Raw genomic sequence first — 20,106 nt, forward strand, 5'->3', positions numbered from 1 at the left:
GGTCTCCCACGGCATCTGGTTCTGACTCTGCCCTCCTTCATGAAACTCGTCACAGCCTCTGCTCTGAAACGCCCTCCTTCCTTGACTTCCAGTGACATTGTGGCTTTCTCTTTGCCCGCCATCTAGCTGTTTTCCCTTAGTGTCCTCTGTGAGTCCTTCTCTTTCCTGAGACCTGCTGGCCCCCTGGAGCTCAGCCCTTCACCTGGGATGCCTGACGGCTACATCTGTCTGGATGTCTGCCTGGGCCCTGAGAACTTCGTACGTCCCAAATTGAAGTCATGTCCTTCCCCCTCCATGTTTCCCCCTGAGTAGAGTGTCTCAGTGGAGGTGCCCTTATCCACCCAGATGCACCCCAGAACCATCAGCTTCTTCTGGAGTCCTTCTCTCTCAGTCTCCAGCGCCCCATAAAAAGTCTAATTGAGGCTTGTTTGTTTGTTTATTCCTTGGATCCATTCTCTTCTCTCTGCACAGACTTTGTTTCATTTTTGACTAGTTTAATAGGCTACAAACCTTGGGGGAGACGGATGAAGTGCAGCCCCACAGCTGAGGGCAGTGGGGGGGTGATGAGGGGAGAGGAAGATGGTCATGGGGTGTCCTTTCTGGAATCCCGTCTGATCCTGTGACTCCGGTGTAAACCCTTTGGTGTCACACTCCTTAGTATGATAGGGAGCTCTTCTTGGCTGGGATCCTGTCTGTTTTCCAGCCTCATTTCTTGCTGTTTTCCATAAATAGTGACGCCACAGCCATACACTGATTCTGGCCCTTCCTAGTATGTTATCCAGTACCTTTATTCTCAGTGCCTTAGACACGCTTCTCTTTTCCTGACCTGGTCCCTCGGTTCAATTATGACTGAATCAAAGTCTTACCTTTGCCCTATTCCTGTCCAGCCCAGTCCAAGTTGTCTACTCCAGCACCTATTCTGGGTAATGTTTGGGCATCTGTCCATCATGATATCAGTTTCTCCAGCTGAGAGTTTCTGGAAACTCCCTTTTGAGAAGTCACAGCTAAAAACCCAAGATGTTGAGAGAGAAACTAGTGCTAGAAAGACTATGGGTGCAAGTGAATTCTTGAAAACCTTGAGAAATATTTTTTGTTTACTAAAAGGAAGCAATATAATAAGGTGCCATTAAGCAAATGAACACCAGTGCTATCTATCTTATATAACTTAAGTAATAGTTAAGATGCTACACCTCTTAAATAGTGGATATTTTGGACAAGTCATGGAACCTCTTTGTGCCTTAGTCTCCTTGTCTGTAAAATGAGGATAAGAATAGTAATACCTGTCTTAGCTTTTTATGGCAAGTTAATGTATGTAAAATACTTTAAATAGTGCCTGACATAGTAAGCACTAAGTAGGTATTAGCTATTAATAGTTATTTTACTTACTAACTATGATGGCTACACACTGCTTATTGTTTTTACTGAAGTGATTAGAATCTGTCTTGTTTTGAGGTATGAATATGCAGACACATTTTCTTTGACTGGTTCTCTACCCAAGTGTTCACTGGGGTCTAATTTATTTCTTGTAGTTGTTGAGTCATCCTAGTTTCCAATGTTGTCTCAAAGATGCACCCTCTTTCTGACTTGGGAAGAGTTTTGGGGTGATGTGTGTCTAAGCAAGCTCAGCTCGGGGCAGTCCAGCGTCCACTCCTCAGCTCCCTTCCCAGAGCAGAACAGCCTGGCCGGCTTCACGGCCTCCCCTGCACCAGGCGCGCCGTCTCCCCCACTCGCCCACCCTCAGCCCCCTTCACACAAGAGCTCTTCGCCCTCTGCCTGAAGGTCCACAGGCCAGTTTTCTTTGCCTCGGCTTCCTTTATGTTTTCAAGGCTGCCTTAACATAAACACAAATTCTGCTCCTCTTCTCCCCACCTCCACTTATCTTTTTCTTACAATTTCCAGCCAGACTTGATGTTCACTTACTTATATTAAAAAAGTCACAATACTAAAAATGTGTAATGAAGGAAAGCCATGACTGTAAGTTCCAGGAGGGCAGGAAATACATTTTATTCCTGTTTGTATTCGAGTAGGCACCCAAAGGGAGTTATCAGAAGCAAATGAGACGGCCTACAGGAAATAAGTGTATAAATGGTAAAAATCACTACACAGATGTTAAAAGTCTAATCTAGCCTTCCTCTCTTCCATTATGGAGTACATCCTCATACCAAGATTGTGAGGATCTGATTTATTTTTTGTAAAAGTACCTTAAAGAAATGTCTCAGCCTTCTTAGGTGACCCTTTAGTCACCTTCATAAATGTATAAGAAAATTAAAAATTTATGCCATGGTTGAAATCTATTTTTCTCTTATTTTTAGTACAAAAAGGTGATTGACTGTTTTAATGACATTCATGTATCTAACGTCTGTCGTGTCGTTATTCTCCGGCTGTGGCGTCACGGCCGTGTGGACGCCTTGCCCCGGGAGCTCCTGCCGCCCGGCCGTCCAGACCACTCTCCCAGAGTCCTCCGAACGCCCTCACTTCTCTGCAGGTGGCGGAGTTTGTGTTAATTATGTCTTTACTGAAGTGCAGTGTTGAAGAGTGAAAGTGTAAGGTTTTGTTTTATAGGACCCAAGTCCCTACACAGCTGGTTACTTTATGCACAATGAAGGGAGACCTTGGACAGATCGGAAGTACTGTGCCCATTTAGTCCAGCTCCCTCTTCCCAATCATTTCCTTCAATACCATTTTTCCTAAGAGTATCTGAGAATATAGGCAATCCAGGAAAAAAGTTCATAAGCAATAACTGCTGTATTTAAATGCAAAAAGGAGGCTTATAGAGATCTTTCTAAGTAGCCTTCTTGCTCCTTTTTCATAATCTAACAGTGCTTTCAGGTATCTTGCTGAAATCTAGACAAGCTCCTATGATATATTTAGAAAGAACCAGTACATTTTGTTACTTAATTGCCATTGAATTAATTTTTCTAGTAAGTGAAATATATCAAATATGGGTGTGTCAATTAATAAAACACAATCATAATATTCATTTCCATGTGACTTTTGTAATACAGAGGCCAGTAGATTAAATTTCAAGTTGAAAACGTGGTATTTTTCTTAATAGTATATTCACCTAAAGCTGTGGCAGAAATAGTATGTGACCAGACCTGGAAGTGATTTTGTCCTGGCAAATATAAATTGGAATGCAGGGAGTCCCCTTTTTTGCCATCATTTGTTAAACTCTGAGAAAACATTTTCCCCTCAGGATAAGTGGGTATATTTGAGAATGATCAGCATGTTGGTTATTTGAGTAGAAGAGTATCTTTGCTGAGACTAGGACAGCAATAAACACAAAGTTAAAGATGTATCATAGTCTTAAAAAGACAGCATCTCTTGAATGGATAAAGAAGAGGTGGCACATATATACAGTGGAATATTATTCAGCCATAAGAAGAAAACAAATCCTATCATTTGCAACAACATGGATGGAGCTAGAGGGTATTATGCCCAGTGAAAAAAGCCAGGTGGAGAAAGACAAGTATCAAATGATTTCACTCACCTGTGGAGTATAAGAACAAAGCAAAAACTGAAGGAACAAAACAGCAGCAGACTCACAGAACCCAAGAATGGACTAACAGTTACCAAAGGGAAAGGGACTGCGGAGGGTGGGTGGGGAGGGAGGGAGAAGGGGATAAAGGGGCATTGCGATTAGCACACATAATGTGGAGGGGGACATGGGGAAGACAGTATACCACAGAGAAGACAAGTAATGACTCTATAGCATCTTACTACGCTGATGGACAGTGACTGTAAGGGGGTATGTGGGGGGGACTTGATAATGGGGATGTTGGTCCCCTCCCTGCCTCTAAGCCGCAGACAAGGGAGGAGACGTGATGAGTTGTCGAAGACCTGAAAGGACCAGTCAGGGGGCTCAAGAGCAATGCCGAGAAGGCATTTCTCATATTTATTGAATAAATGTACTTACAATGAACTCAAACATCATTATCCGGCCTTGAGTCTAGCCCAAGGTCGCGACGCTTCTCAAGGATACCAAACTGTGTGAAGGTGGCTCCGAGCCATGAGAACTGCTTTGGTTCCCATCACTCAGTCCTTGATTACACATCAACAGAGTGTGTGGGAAAAACAGTCAAGTCATGTGTGCTTATACATTTGATTTCTACCTTACTTGAATTATGTATCAACCCCATCAATCCCACATATCCCCCTTTTCTTTTAAGATATGGGAGTATAATAAGTAAACCAGTTCTAATAGAAGGTTTTTTGACATAGAATAGTTCTTTACATTCTACAGTATAAAATAAAAGTCTATGTTTTGAACTTATATAAAGGATAGCAAAGATAGAAAATAAATGTAGTGCAATTAGAGGGTAGGTGCAGGTGAGCAGGTCTGTGCCTATAGACTGTGTTTTGGTCTGAGCTGGGCAAGGGCAACAAAACATCCATGGGTGCAGATTTCTCTCAAAACTGGGGGGTTGAGGTTCTAAGCCTCACCTCTGTTGGCCCCCCTATCTCTCACCTGATGGCCTCCCTGTGCCTGTGCCTGTCTTAGGTTGTTCCTCCCTTGAGGACTCTTACCCGTCTCTGGCTAACCAGCCATCTTCCAGGGCCATACAGGGAGATGTAAAGTTGGTAAGTGAGAGAGAAGTAATATCCTTTGAAAAGGTTAGTTTTCCTCTTCTTTACAGATTTATGCCCCGTGGCTTATGTCCAGCACTTGCTTTAAGACATCTTTGCCAGTGAAAAGGATTATGATGCACAGCAATTTTAGGTATGAGGCACGAATTCTAGTAAAGATCTGTGTTTTGAAAGGAAGAAAAAAGCTATAGAAGTAGCAGATGGAAGAGAATATGAGAAGATTATTTCTAGAATATGAGAAGATTGATTATTTCTTTGACATGATTTCCTGTAGAGTAACATAAGCATGTATAGGTTTTAACAAACTACTAATTAAATTGCGTACACACATTAACAAGCAGGAATACAGATACACAGTAAAAGCAGGCCTACAATTACTGGCCATATCCAACGAAACCAAGAAAACCAGTCAGGTGACCCAGGCATTTGTGAAAACTTATTGACAATATGATGGATATCATCTAATTGATTTTGAATAGTTTGAGAAGAATCAGACAAATTGAGACGACACATTCTTGGAAACTGTTCACATCCTACGTGCTCTTTTAACAGCAGACGGTCCATAGCAGCGCGATCCTGAGGCTCTGCAGCTCGCACTTCTCCCAGTTCTTGGTTGAGTTCCGATAATACAGAAGCAGTCAAATTTGTTGTTTTGCTGGATGCACAGGCCAGCGTAGAGATCTCTTTCTGCATTCCTACGACAAGTCCAGGAACCGGCAGGAGGAACGCAGCTGCAACTGCAACAGCGGCAGGATCTCCAAGTTCCAAGTTTTCATCACAATCTGACGGCAGAGCTCGGAGACGTCTCTTACGCTTATATCCAGATGGTCTATTAGATCAGGAAGAATGCGTTCCACCCCACAAACACCTCAATAGTGTGAAGAAAGGGCTTGATATGTTTTGTCATTACACAAAAATACCCAACCATTTGGAAGTCTATATCCAGAAGACCATTTTACATTGATTGTAGAATTACAGTGAGAGGGCACATGAGTACAATCAATACACACACAGCCAGTGATCATAGCCGTGCTAACAGGTGAATGTAACTGGGCATCAGGAGTGAGCGTCTCGGGGGGAAGCGCGGTATTTCTGTGACATGAAACATTCAGTAATAAAGTTTGGCATTATTCCCTTTGGCAGGGCTCTCCAGGTAAATATATATCGGGTAAATAAGCCAAATTAGTCAAATATTTTCCTTAATGAGAAGAAATTCCTCTGACATGTTCCAGGGGCCCTCTGGAAAATATCAGAGTTAATTAGAGGTAAAAACACTTTTCTAAATTTGGTCTTGGGAAGTTGTCAAAAGTTTTTAAGGCACTTGCCTAAATAGAATTATAGTTATTAAATAACACTTACTATTTAACCAGAATGATAATAAGAAAGTTTAAAAGCAAATGCAGAAGGTTACACAGTTAACAACACTTAGCTTAGTCTTTTTAATATTAAGATCTCATTTTCTTAAATACTCAGACAATTCATTGAGACTTTAAGCATAAGAAACTGTTTTAATAATCAGAAAACTTTACAATCTTTCAACATTAAAGGTAGAGTAAGAAACTTTTGTTCTTTTAACAAACAAAAATTCTAGTCTTGCTGTGTACTTGATATCAAGATTTATTTGCTTTAATTTCACATAGCATGACTATATCAATTTTTTATACTTTTTACAACTTTTACATTCAGTCTTCACTGTCTTTAAACAAACAGCTGTACTTTTGAATAGTTATCTTCTTTTACTTTCAATACAATGCATTTCTATTCCTTATACCTTCTCTTATTAAAATATACATCTTTTAGCATCCAGAAATGTTTTCCTTATTATATTAAGTAGTTTTCATTAGAACTTAAAACCATTTGTTACCTTAACCTTCAGTAAACACTGAAAAACAGGCCACTGTAAACTGTTACACCAGCATTCTTCAGATTGATACATCTATGAACATATTTTATCATTTTTGGAAATGTGCCTTACAGCACAATTTCTCATTAAGCATAAAATATGTCTATATAACTTAGCAAACTTTAAGAATTTTGGTTGCCACAAAAATTCTAACTTTTTGCAGATATATACACTGTTATACATTAATACAGTATTATTATTAAGATGTTTATTTGCTATACTTGTTTACTTATTTTTAGCAACCATGCCAGATTACTTATAAAACTTTTACCAAACATCAAAGTCAAGCTTTTCTTTAAGCATCTTCTTGAAATATTTAACAGGTAACATCAACTTAAATGACTTTAAGTAAACTTTGGCAGTTGTTAACTATAAGGACATGTCCGTTTCACTTAAACTTAAATTAGCTTTAATGCTTAACATTTTTTATTAGATTTTCTGGAAGTTTTAGAATGCTCAATGTTCACAAGCGCTTGTCTTTAAATTAATTTTTATTAATACCATCCGGAGGTAGGAAGTATTTTTCATTTACACGCTTAGACACACAAACATACAGACTGAGACATAATGACTACAGTTAGCAACACTTTTCATACAAAAACATATACACAAACTGATTAAAGATTTGAGTTACTAATATTCAATTGCCTTCTTTCTTTTTAGCTTACTTGATTAAAGTACTTCAGTTTTCAAGAATACACTCTAAGGGCGAGCAGTTTACGTAACTGGGTTAAGGTTTAGATGGCCCCAGACTAACAGTGCCGATGAAGGCTCTGAACTGATACGGACTGTGTGTGTCCAGGGGGCTGGAAATGAAATGCAAGTACAATTCTAGCAGCAGTCATTTAAAGCCAGGCTGTGTTGTAAAAGATAAATTTCTTCTACCTCAGGGAGTCTAGTTTAAGACTTCCCAATTTTCAAAGATAATGATGAACCAGTAAGTAGAATAGATTTTCACTAAAGGAATTTAGATAACTACTTCCATATTGTAGTAGTGCACGGGACTTTTCACTATTTTCCTTGTGGCAAAATATATTTAGCTGCATAACATTATATCGCATACTTCTTTCAGGGGCCAAGCCTCTCTAATCAGAGTGTTTGTGTTGAGGCCAGGTTTATGTGCAGAAGATAAGACACTTCTTTCTTAGAGTGTAGGGATTGAATTACTCTCAGTTAGTTTTCCTAGTTTCCTCTGCCTGAGCTTTAGTCCTTCCTCGAGAGGCCCCTGCCTGTCTGGTAAGTGCAGGGACTGTGTGACTTTTCTTCACTGCTTAGAGTCTTGATCTGAGTCACAGGCTTGTTTCGCTTCCCTGGGGCTGCAGACAAGGAAATGCTTAGCTCCAGGACGACTGCCTCTAGGGAAAGGAGTTAACAGAATAGAGCTATTTACTTGTTGGTTTGACCTTTCAGCTTGATGGCTTTACAGACGCCATTTACATTACATTACACAGGAAAAAGTGGCGCAGGCCTAAAAGGAGTGCTTTGAAAGGGAGCAGAGGAACCCTTGCAAAGGGAGAGATAAAATTCAGAGACTGTTACGGACATTTATGGTGGGGTTTATACCCTTAAACACCAGTTTCTCTCACTGCTTGAGAATTACCCTGCTATTCACCTACTGTAAGAAATCTGATCTGTGAGATAAGAAGTCGGGATCATCTGCATCTTTCGCATAGGCAGCAGCCTAGCTGGAGGTTCACTCAGCGCCACAGGATCAATCAGCCGGAGCTGAGATCTAAGGACCACGGTCTACTGATCCAGTCAGCCCTCGGAGTCCGCAGATTAGGATAGGAAAGTAGGAAATCGGCTCAGCCACTCCCCGACATTCCCGTCGGTCCAGAGGCGGGGGATCAAGGAGCGGCAGACACCGGGAAACCTTTCACCTGGGACTTAAGACTGGCAGCCGCCACTAATCGTCTTTTAAGTGGCTAACGGGTGCCCAGACACATTTTATGAGATAAAGAGTGCAGCAGTAAGTCAGGAATAAGAGCGAAGCATGGGTCTCCTACCTTGTGGGCGTGAGCATCAGGTTCCGTGAGATTGATGAAGCTAGAAGAGAGTTAGGGACACCCCCTGCCTCACTCAGAGGCCAGGGCAGGCTGAAGCAGGCTGGAAGTCAGAGACAGAGAGAGAGAGGCGCTCCTCACGGATACCCAGTCGGGCTGTCGGGGTCTGATTCCAGAGACGCGGGCCTTTCAGAAGCCGCTGAAGTGCAGCCTCAGCCTAGAGTCTCGCAGTTGCCCACGGCCTTGCTCGGTCCCTCGCATCCAAGGAGATGCCTCTGAAAGGGAATCCTGGCCTCCACTCAGCTGACATTCCCGGCTCCCAAGGGAGACAGGGGATCCACTGAGGGAGATGCAGGGGAAACTGTGGCTCGAGACTTTGACATCAGCAGCCAGGCTCGTCCCATTTAAGTGGCTGACGAGCGCCCGATGTGTGCCACAGATGGCTTCCTTCTATAAGGACAGTGAAAGAAAAGGCAGGCTTGGATGCTGATACTCACCTCTGAGGTTATCCCAGGCGAGCCCCTAAAAAGGGGGAGTTTGTAAAGGTTGCAAAGCAAGAGTGATCAAGTTACATAAAGACTAGATAGGCAAAGGAATAGCATCGCCCTGTCCATGAGCTTTCTTAAGATCTCGCATAACATTAGCCCAATTAGTTTGAGGGTTCCCTGCGGTGGCAACCAATAACAATATTTTTTAATGTATTTATGCAATTGGGCAAAATCCTTCTTAGAAGTTTTCACTCCTGATGTTTTTAGGAGGGCACAGAGTAATTTTAAATAGTCCTCCGGTTAGCTGCTTTGGTCTGTTTGGCCCATTATAGTGTCCTGACGTCTCGATCCTGTCCCTATGCGCGATTTCTCGGGAGTCTTACCGGATCGACGATCTTCGGAGCTGCCCGCTCTGCTTGTCAAGGATCGCCCGAGCGGAGCTTCCCTGCTCTGAGTTTCAACGGTCCCTGTTCGGGTGCCACTTGCCCATCCCCTCCCTGCCTCTAAGCCCCAGACAAGAGAGGAGATGGGATGAGTTGTTGAAGACCTGAAAGGGTCAGCCAGGGGGCTCAAGGCATAAAAGCTCAAGAGCAATGCTGAGAAGACACTCCTCATGTTTACTGAGCAAATGAACTTACAATGAACTCAAACATCATTATCCGGCCTTGAGTCTAGCCCAAGGTCGCGACGCTTCTCAAGGATACCAAACTGTGTGAAGATGGCTCCGAGCCATGAGAACTGCTTTGGTTCCCATCACTCAGTCCTTGATTACACATCGACAGAGTGTGTGGGAAAAACAGTCAAGTCATGTGTGCTCATACATTCGATTTCTACCTTACTTGAATTATGTATCAACCCCATCAATCCCACAGGGGGGAATCTAGTAACCACAATGTTGCTCATGTGATTGTATATTAACAGCAAAATAATACAGAAGGTGGAGCACAACTCCTTCCTCCTTAAGTGGCTTCCTGTACAGTATGGGGAGGAAGACTGAGTTGAGGGTGGAAAAACCTGACAAGCGTCGCCAGCCCCGTGGCTGAGGCTCACACCAGCAGGGATGAATCACCACATTGATACATGCACCCTTGATAACACGTGATGACAGTGATCCTTCACCTCTATGGTCTTCCAGTTTAATCATGAGAAAAACACACAATTCCAACTGAGGCACAATCTCCAAAATACCTGACCAGGATGTCTCAAAGCCGTCAAGGCATCCGAAACAAGGAAAGCCTGAGACACTGTCACAGCTGTCAGAAAACAGCATAAAACCTAAATGTGATTTACTCCCACCAGGAGGTTTAAAGCATTTTCACAGCGAGGTATTAACAAAGGGCCCCGCGGTGGAAGCTGCTCAGGCTGAGAGTCGGGTGGGAACTGATAAGGGCCTGGCGCTACCTGGTCGAGGTTTTTAAATGTACCAATAGGAAAGATGCAACTGGCTTAGGCGACGTCGGGGAAAGAATGTGAACCCTGCAGTACTCAGCCAACGAGGAACCAGGGCAGGGACTCGCGCACTAGGAGGTAAATCACTGGGGCCAAACTCCCCAGGGGTGCCTGCCCACCAGACTCCCAATCCTGCAAGACCGACATTAAAGCCTCGCTCCGCTGCCCTCTTTCTCTCCGTGTCCACTTACTGAGTTTGGACCAGTGAGTGGGTTTCTCACAGCGTGACCCATCAGTAAGTCTGAGGCGCATCCCTAATCCCTGAGTTTCTGTCCCTCTTTACGGCTACCCAGCCCAGGCCACCGTCGTCTCTGAGAGCCTCTGTCACCTCTCCAGGCTTGCCGTCTTGCCTCCTGCAACCTCGGCACAGCAGCCACAGAGCTTTTAACCCTCCGCTAGTTCCCGTGGCAGAGTCAGCACTTGCCATGCCGGGGCCTGGAATCCAGACCGTGGCCTCAGCAGCCTCCTCCGGGTGGCCTGCCCTGGCCGTCCCCCTAACGCCATCGGCCACACCCTGGTCACTCTTTAGGATTTGAGCCCCTGCCTTATTTTCCTCCTGTCACCTTGTGGTGGACGCAAGGGCTGCTGACCCAGTAGCCACTCATGCCTCCTCTTCTTTTCCTGGCAGAAAGAATTTCCGCTTCGGTCAGGTGGCAGGAAACCTGAGCGAAGATGCTGGTTTCCCCCGTCCTGAGGAGACCTTGGATATCGGGATGACGGCGGCCACAGCCCTTCCTACTGCCAGGGATCAGTTTAGAAAAAGCATGGGTCCCAGTCCTGACCAATGGACCCAGAGGCATTCTTCTGGAGACCGTTACAAGCTCTCCCCGCTCTTAAAAAGGGACAAGACGAAGGAGGGAGGAACATGCTCTTTCCTGTGCCCTCTGGTTTGGACCTCAGGGCAGGAGGAGGTGATCCTCGTCCCCGCTGCGATCCGCATGCTGAGCTGACCGCTGCTGGGAGACCCTGACTTCACCCCGGACACAGTGGAACCCCCGTCATGTCCTGACTGCTGGTCACTACGCTGCTGACTCTTCTGTCCTTATGGCCCAAAGCAATAGCTAAGACCACCTCTTTGCTTATTTATTCCTGCTGCTCTCCTGCTCCTAAAATGTGAGCTCCCTGAGGGGAGCACCTGGGTCCCTCCTGTGTCGCTGTGCCCGCTGCATGGACTGGGCGCTGACACACACTGCAGTGGGCACCTAAGGGCCGGCTCCCGGAATGTATGGGGACCTGCCCCCTCCAGGGTGGAGACTAAGCTCACTCGTTTCTGTGGCGCTGGTGAGTGGCAGGAGCCCTAAAGCCTTTGTTGGCTCAACAGGCCAGAGAAGCCAGAAGATAGCTGCTTAACAACACAATTTAATAAGATTTACAAATTGACTTGTACAAAAAAAACTTAAGAATGTACAAAGTCATTGCCATACTAGGGGCTAAATGCAGAGGGCACGGTCTCCTGATGAGGAGTCTGACATGTTGGGAGATCCAGAAGTATTTTCCCACTGGGTGTCCACGCCTCGGCCTTCTCTAACAGATGTAACGAAACCCCAAAATTGAGGCGAAGATTGGTGAGGACTCAGATCTAACATGTTTCCCCACACAAGGCCCCCTGCTCCGGAGAATAGAAGGGGAGAGACTATTGACCTAAAGAGAACGGAGCCTCTGGCACCAGCTGGCAAGGATGTCACAGTGTCCGACGATGGCGGCGCTCTGCCTGTTGATGGCCAATGCCCGCTGTGTTTGCAAGCTGGGCTGGTCAGTGGGGAGCAGGGGGGTGGGGGTGGAGGCAGAGGGATGCCCCGAACACCTCGGGGAGGCTGAAGGGAGAGGTGACGGCCCGAGGTCCTCATCCCGATGACGTGCTGCCTGGCCCCGGCTCACGGCCCAAATCACCCCTGCAAGGGGCCCATGTCAGCCCCCATCTCCCCTTCCTCCTCCTTCTCCTCCTCTTGGAGCAGGAAGGCCTTTGCTGGTCTCTCCGCCCTTACAGTTTGTTCCATGGGGTCCTGAAGCCGGTGCTGCCTCATGTGGGCATTTCGACTCTGGATCTTGTCAAACACCCTGCAGAGTCAGCAGAGGACACGGGTCAGAGCAAGGGGAAGGTGGGCCGAGGGCCCAAAGGGACAAAGGGCAGGCTGTGCGGGTGCATCCGGGGACAGGGCTGGTGCCCACCTCTCACACTCTCTGCAGGGAAAAGTGCCTCGGCCCTGTACGCTCCCCGGAGGCTCAGGGGTCTGCTTGGGACCAGCATTTGGGCTTGCGTTGACGGATTCTCCCCTGCATCTCTTGGTCTTCATCTTCAACTCAGGGGTTGGACAACCTTTGGGTCTCTTCTGAGGAGTGCAAGTGGCCTGTAGAAGGGGCAGAAATGACATCAGGGTGCCGACCTTCCACCCTTCTAAGGGAAATGCTCTCCTCTGTAGGGGCACCCTTTCCCACCCCAACCTGGGTGATCAGTAGCTATCCAGACCAGCACTGAACTCCAGTGAGACCCCCTTGCCCCAGAATCCCCTACCTTTGTTTCTGTTCTGTCTGCCTCGTCCAGCTTTCTTTTGACCTCATTTCCCAGGCCTGGGGCCCGAACATAGGCAAACCTGATCTTTCTTTTCCAGGTGTAGTAATACTCTACACACTGGGCCACTGTCTTTGTCTGGAGCTGGTGAAAGAAAACAGCAGCGGGCTTTGAGCACTGCCTCACACGCCCCCTCGCCATGGGGCTAGGCACTTTCTGAAAGCTCTCCTGGAATGTCTCTCCTCTTGGGCTTGGCACAACCCTGTGCTACAAGGAGCACAGAAGCACAGAGTCCTGCTGGTGATGAGGGGATCAGGGTGAAGCCACCATAGCCAGCACCATCCAAGCTCTGCATGCTCTTTGAGCCCCAAGTCAATCCCGGGAGTCCCTCCCTACGGGAAGGTGTACACGAGGGCTCCCTACACAGGCGCTCACTGTGACATCAGGCCTAATGGCTATGCATTTACCACTTGGGACTCCCTGCAGCGGGATGCCCTCATCAGCAGGTACCACAAAGCCTTTGCAACAGCCAGGCAGCGCCCTGCAGTGCAGAGGTAGGCAGTCCACGAGAGGAGGGGGTTTTGAGGGCACAGTCAGATCCTTGGGCATTCAGACTCCAACATGTGCTCTCACCCCACTAAGAATGGACTCCATTAATAACAACTTCTGTAAAAACAAAACGGAACAGGAAAGTTTAATTGCTCTAGGAAGATGATTTCTCAGGAAAATTAAATTGGGCAGTTAAGATGTGGGGCTCACTTCAGAAAATACTTTCTCCATGTGAAATTTTTTCTGCTCTGTATATCTTCAAAGACTAGGATCCAGAGTAGTAAATCCTCTGCCTAAGAAATATCACTCGGTTAGAAGAAAAAAAAAGAAGTTGGACTTCTGCTTCCAAACAAGATGGAGCAACAGGAGCTACACTGACCTTCCCATTCAAAACAATGAGAAGAAACAGTCAAAATGTCTGAAATAATGTTTGCTAAGATGCTAGGCAAGCCAAGAACAAGTCTTTCTGAGAGACAGAAAATAAGCCCCCACTGTGCCAACACACTACACCTTGGGAGAGTTTCCAGGCCATGGCCTGAGGAGAGGGATCTGGGCAGAGCCCGGTGGACTTCCTGAGCTGAGATGGGAGGGGGGATTCTGGGAGAACAAGGCGGTGAGAGTTCACAGGACAAAGCAGGACAGGGAAGAGCTGCTCAGAGGAAAATTCCAGAGATCTGGGGGGCGCTCCCCTCCAGCATTCAGCAATGTGCTAATCAGCATGTGAGTATGAGGTGGCCCAAAACTGGGTAAAGAACCACCTGAAAGAATTAGATGAAAAGGTACCTCACACAGGGCCAGGAATAGCACCTGGTTTCCACCCAATGGGGTGGGAAAAAACTCATAGTTCATGGGACATTGATAGAGAAATGAGGAGGGTTTTGCCTCCGTAATGAGGAATAATTAGCCTTAGACAAAAATGGTCCAAGTTAAACAAATCCGAAACCAGTACCCAAAAGGAACAAGCTGTTTTCAAGTAACCATGTATCAGAACAAAGTTCAAGAATACTTACTAAGAATACAAAAATATTCAGCACTCAACAAGCTATAATTCACAATGCCAGGAATCCACTGAAAAATTACCAGGCATAGAAAGCAGGAAAATATGACATATAATGGGAAAAAAATCAATCCATCAAAATCAACCCAGAATGGACACAGATGTTAGAATTAGCAGGAAAGGGCACTAAAAGTCAGTATAATTGTACATTATATGTTGAAAAAGTTAAGTAGAGACCTGGGACACTAATGAGACCCAAAAAGAACTCCTAGAGATTAAAATTACAATGTCTGAGATGAAAACTACACTGCAGATTAGATACTGCAGAAGAAAGGATTACTGAACTTGGAAATATAGCAATAAAAATCATCCAAAATGAAACACACAGAGAAAAGAAGAATCAGTCGAAATGAAAAGAGCATCGGTGACTCCTGGACAACTGCAGGAAGCCCAGCACCCACTCAGTGGAGCCCTCAAAGGAGAAGGGGGGATGCAAGAAATGTTTGAAGAAACAAGACTGAGTTTCCCCAAATGTAAGGAAAACTATAAACCCACAGATACAAGAAGCTCAACAAACTGCAAGCACAAGAAAGAAAAATGAAGAAAGCACACCAAAGCCCATCATAATAAAATTGCTCAAAGCCAGTGATAAAGAGAAATTCTGACAAATATCCAGCCAGAAAAAAAGAAGACATGTTATATGCAGAGGACCAAAGACACAGAAATCTGGAGATTTCTTATGAAAAATAATAAAAGCCAGAAGAAAGTAAATTACCTCTTTAAATTACAGAGAAAAGACCTGCCAAGCTAGAATTCCACACTTAACAAAGATGTCTTTCAGAAATGAAGGTCAAATAAAGGTTCTTTTTTAGCTATACAGAAGCTGGAAAAATTCATTATTGGCAAATCTGCACTTTAAGAAATGTTAAATGACTTACATTTATTTCCTTCTGGAAAATGATACCAGATGGAAATATGCATCTACATAAAGGAATGCGGAGCAATGAAAATGTAAGTACATGGGTAACTATATAAGACATTTTATTATTTAAAGCTATCTACAAATAATTTACCATTTAAACAAAAATATCAACAATGTATAGTGGGGTTTACAACATATGTAAAATGAAATGCATAACAACAATTGTATAAAGGCCAGGAGGAGAAATGTAAGTACACTACTGGAAGGTTTTCATTCTGCACATGAAATGCTATCAAATCACTTGAAGGGAGACTGTGGTAAGTTAATGATGCATACTATTAACCCTAAAGCAACCACCAAAATAATAAAATACAGTTATAGCCAACAAGCTGACAAAGGAGATAAAACAGAATCCTACAATTTACTACATTAATTTTTTCTGCCAAAAGAAGGCAGAAAAAGTGGAAAGGGGAAACGAACAACAGATGGGACAAATAGAAAACAAATAGCAAGATGATGGACTTAAACCTAACCATTCAATAACAACATTAAATGTGAATGTTCTAAACACCCTAATTTAAAAGGCTGAATATTTAATAGGAAATAAAAAAGCAACACCGAACACATGTTATTTATAAGAACACACTTTAGCTGTAAAGGCTAAATAGTTTAAAAGTGAGATGAAAAAAAATGATATAGCATGCTAGCACCCATTTTTAAGAAAGCTGGAGAGGTTGGATATACTAATATCAGAAAAAAGTAGATTTCAGAGCAAATAGTACTTCCAGAGATAAAGTAAATAATTTCATAATGATAAAAGGGCCAATTAATCAAGAAGACATAAGAATCCTAAAAGTTCATATGTCTACATCAGGGCTTCAAAATATATGAAGCAAAAAATTATAGAACTTTGGGGAAAAATAGACCCACATTATAGGAAAACATTTTAATATCCCATTCTCAACAATTGCTGGAACAATTAGACAGTAAAGGGGTGGAAGACCTAAACCACACTCTGAGCCACAACGAACTCTCATTTACAGAGCTCCACTCACACACAGCAGGTACACCTCCTTCAAGTGCACGAAGAACACTTACCAAGAGATAGACCATGTTCTGGACTATAAAAAAGGGTCAATAAATTTAAAAGGATTCAAGTCATGCAAAGTATTTCTCTGGTCACAATGGCATTAACTGAAAAATCAGTTAACTGAAGAACTATGCAAAATCCTCAAATATTTGGAGACTAACACACTTCTAAATATTCATACTTCAAAAAATAAATCAAAAGGGAGATGAAAAAGTATTTTGAATTGAATAAAAATGAAAACCCAAAATAAGAAAACTTATCAAAGAAGTACTTTGAGGGAAACTTACAGCACTACAAACCCATGTTTGGGAGGAAGAAAGGTCTGAAATCAATGAGCTCAGCTTCCATTTTCAGAAACTAGTAAAAGAAGAGCAATTTAAACACAAAGCAAACAGAAGAAACTGCAGAATAAATAAACCAAATAGAGAAAAACCAGGAAGCCAAAACTGGTTTTTTGAGAAAATCAGTAAAATTGATAAGCCTTTAGTCAGATCAGAATAAAAAGATATATTACCAATACCAGGAATGAGAGAGGGGCTATCACTATAGTCTATAAATTCAAAAAGGAGAATATAAGAATATAATAAACAACTTTATGCTAATACATCAGACAACTTAGAAGAAATGTACAAAAGTCCTTGAAAGATAAAAACTACCCAGGTTCACTCAAAAGGACATTGATAACCTGAGTAGCCATATATCTATTAAATAAGTTGAATTTGCACTTCAAAACCTCCCCACAAAGAAAGCTGCAGGCCCAAATATTTACGGAAGGAAGAAGTAATCCAATTCTAAACAAACTCTTCCCCAAAAAAATTGAAGTGGAGGGAACACTTCTGAACTCATTCTACAAGGTCAGCGCTACCCCCATCCCAAAGCCAGACAAACGCACCACAGGAGAGACAGCTACAGGCCAGTACCCACCAGGGACACGGGGGAAATTCCAGAGACAGTTTTAACAAATAGAATCCAACAATACATATAAGAAGAACCCATACATATACAGCCAACTGCTATCTGACATGGTACAAAGGCAGCTGAGTGGAGAAAATATGGCCTCTTCAACAAAAGGCACTGGAACAACTAAACATCCACAGGAAAAGATGGAACTGCAATCCATACCATGCACTACATACAAAAACTAACCCCGAAAGGACCGTACATCTAAATGTAAAGCCTAAAACTATAAAGCTTCTCAAAGAAGACATAGAGGAAAAGCTCTGTGACTTTGGGTTAGGCAAAGATTTCTTAGATACAACACCAAAATCATGGTCCATGAAAGAAAAATTAATCAATAGAATTTAAAATTTAAAACTTTCTTCAAAAGACACTGTTAAAAGACTAAAAAGCTACAGATTGGGAGAAAATACTTGCAAAGCATATATCTGGATAAAAGACTTGTGCCCAGAACAAATAATGAACTCCTACAACTCAATAAAAACACAAACATCCCAGTGAAAACAAAGGCAAAGAAGCAAACAGACATCAAAGAAGGCTCACAGATAGCAAACAAGCACATGAAGAGTTCTTCAGCAACATCAGTCAGGGGGAAATGCAGTGAGATACCTCTGCATACTCATTAGAATGGCTACGATTTAAAAAAACCGACCATATCAAGTGCTGGAGATGTTGTGGAGCAACTGGAACTCTTGTACCTGCTGGTGGGAATGTGAAATGGAACAGCCCCTTTGCGTAAGTTTGCAACTTTCTTGAAAAGTTAAATGTACACCTACCATGTGAGCCACTCATTCCTTTCCTAAGTATTTGCTGCCCTACCCCCCACCAACAGTACTTGTTCATGTAGAGATTTGAATGTGAATGTACACAGAAGCTTTATTTATAATTGCAGATAACTTGGAAACCACACAGGTGTCCATCTAGGTGAATGATTAAATGTACTGTGTTACGTCCACACAATGTAATACTCCTCAGCAAGAAAAAGGGTTCACACAATAAGATGGATGAACCTCAAAATAATGATGCTGAGTGTAAGAAGACACACAAGGCAGACAAGCAGTGCACATGCTGCAGGACAGATAGAAAACTCTGGAAAATGCAAACTAATTTAGAGTGACAGAAAGAAGATAAGGAGGTGATTAGGGATGGACAGGGGTGGTAGGAAAAAGGAATTTACCAAGGGGAGAAGGAAACTTTTGGGGGTGATGAATGTGTTTATTATCTTGACTATGGTGACGGTTTTGCAGGTATAAATATGTCAAAACATGAAATAGTACATTTTTGTTACGTGCAGTTTTGTGTTTATCAAGTTAAAAGAACAAAAAACATCAGCAGACATGAAGTGCAGTATGATCGCATCCTTTTCTAAATACATGTGTATATGCACGTAAGATCTGTACAGGGAAAGAAATGCCTGAGGTGCCCAGCCAAAGTCAGAGGTCATCATTCAGAAGTAGGACGATGGGGATGGGTGCGGAGGGCTTTGAGCACGTGATGGCATTTCTGTACTGTCTGGAGTTGTTCACATCAGTGGCTTTTTAAAATTACCAACTGTTTACAGTGTGAACAGCGTGTCACCCCGATAGCCCCTCCAGCTCTAGCTCAGCTCAGCGGTGTGAGTCGAGGCCTTGTCTACACCAGCCCACACGTACACCTTACCATCTTGTGTATCAAGTGGAAGTTCTTCTTATGAGCCTGGAATGCCTTATTAAACAGAATCTTCTCCTGGGAGGTCCAGACGTCTGAACCTATCGGAGAAACAGGAGGGAGAAGGACAGTTCTGCGGCCGCAGCCGTGGCTGAAATGCAGCCTGCCCTTTTTAAAGCTGTCATTACCAAGTACCAAGTATGTGCCAAGAATTCTGTTTTGTCTCATACAATCCTTAGAAAAACCTCAGCAGGTTGGGATCAGTACTATCCCCACTTTACAGATGTAATATCAAGGCTTCCATTGGTTAACAGACTTGCCAACGGGAGGCAGGGACCCCCAGTTGCCTGACTCCCAGGCTGGGGTGCTCAGCCACTGCATCTGAGCCCGCCTTCACCTCTCCCTGGCCAGGGGATCCCTTTCCTGGCTGGGCACAGACGGTGAGGGAACCACTGGAAGGGGGAAGGGAGGACCCATCCAGGAGAGACAGGCACCCCCTGAGGTCTCCTGGAGAGGAAAGGCCCTTCTGGAAAGGCAGGAGAAGGAGGGCCCCAAGAGCACGCCCAGGGGCACAAGCAGAGCCTGGCGCCGAGACCGACTGGCTCCCGGGTACTAGCCGGGCACACCCACCCCCGCAGCCTCACTCCAGTACCTGCGTAGTGATAGTTGGCAAGAGGGTGAGTCAGCGGCTTCTGGGGTCCTCCGTGTAACAAGGTCTCTAGGGCCACCTGGAGCAGGAAGGAAAGCAGGCTACTTTCTGAGGGAGGGAAGGTGAGGTGGAGGCCTGCCTTCATCCTTTCACTCATTTGAGAAACACTTACAGGCCTCCCTAAAGCCTCCCTCGCTCCACGGCTACTCAGAGCGTGGTGGGGCCGTGGACTGGCCGCAGCCTGCGAACTGCATGGGGACATACCGGCTCCGTCACTGCATACTGGGTGCAGCTGGGGTTTTTCTCATAGTAGGGTTTTCTTGACGAAGGAAGCAGTGTGCAGATTTATTCTTGTG

At 44.2% G+C, this 20,106-nt stretch overlaps 1 protein-coding gene across 2 annotated transcripts in view; it reads right to left on the reverse strand.

Moving 5' to 3' along the window:
* The window catches only part of ZNF576 (zinc finger protein 576), a 204,635-nt gene that overhangs the window by 147,245 nt on the left and 37,284 nt on the right, over positions 1-20,106 (reverse strand). The gene's annotated exons all lie outside the window — the stretch shown is intronic.

This window comes from Manis pentadactyla, chromosome 15 (genome assembly GCF_030020395.1).
Source record: "Manis pentadactyla isolate mManPen7 chromosome 15, mManPen7.hap1, whole genome shotgun sequence".
In the NCBI taxonomy this organism is placed as follows: Eukaryota; Metazoa; Chordata; class Mammalia; order Pholidota; family Manidae; genus Manis; species Manis pentadactyla.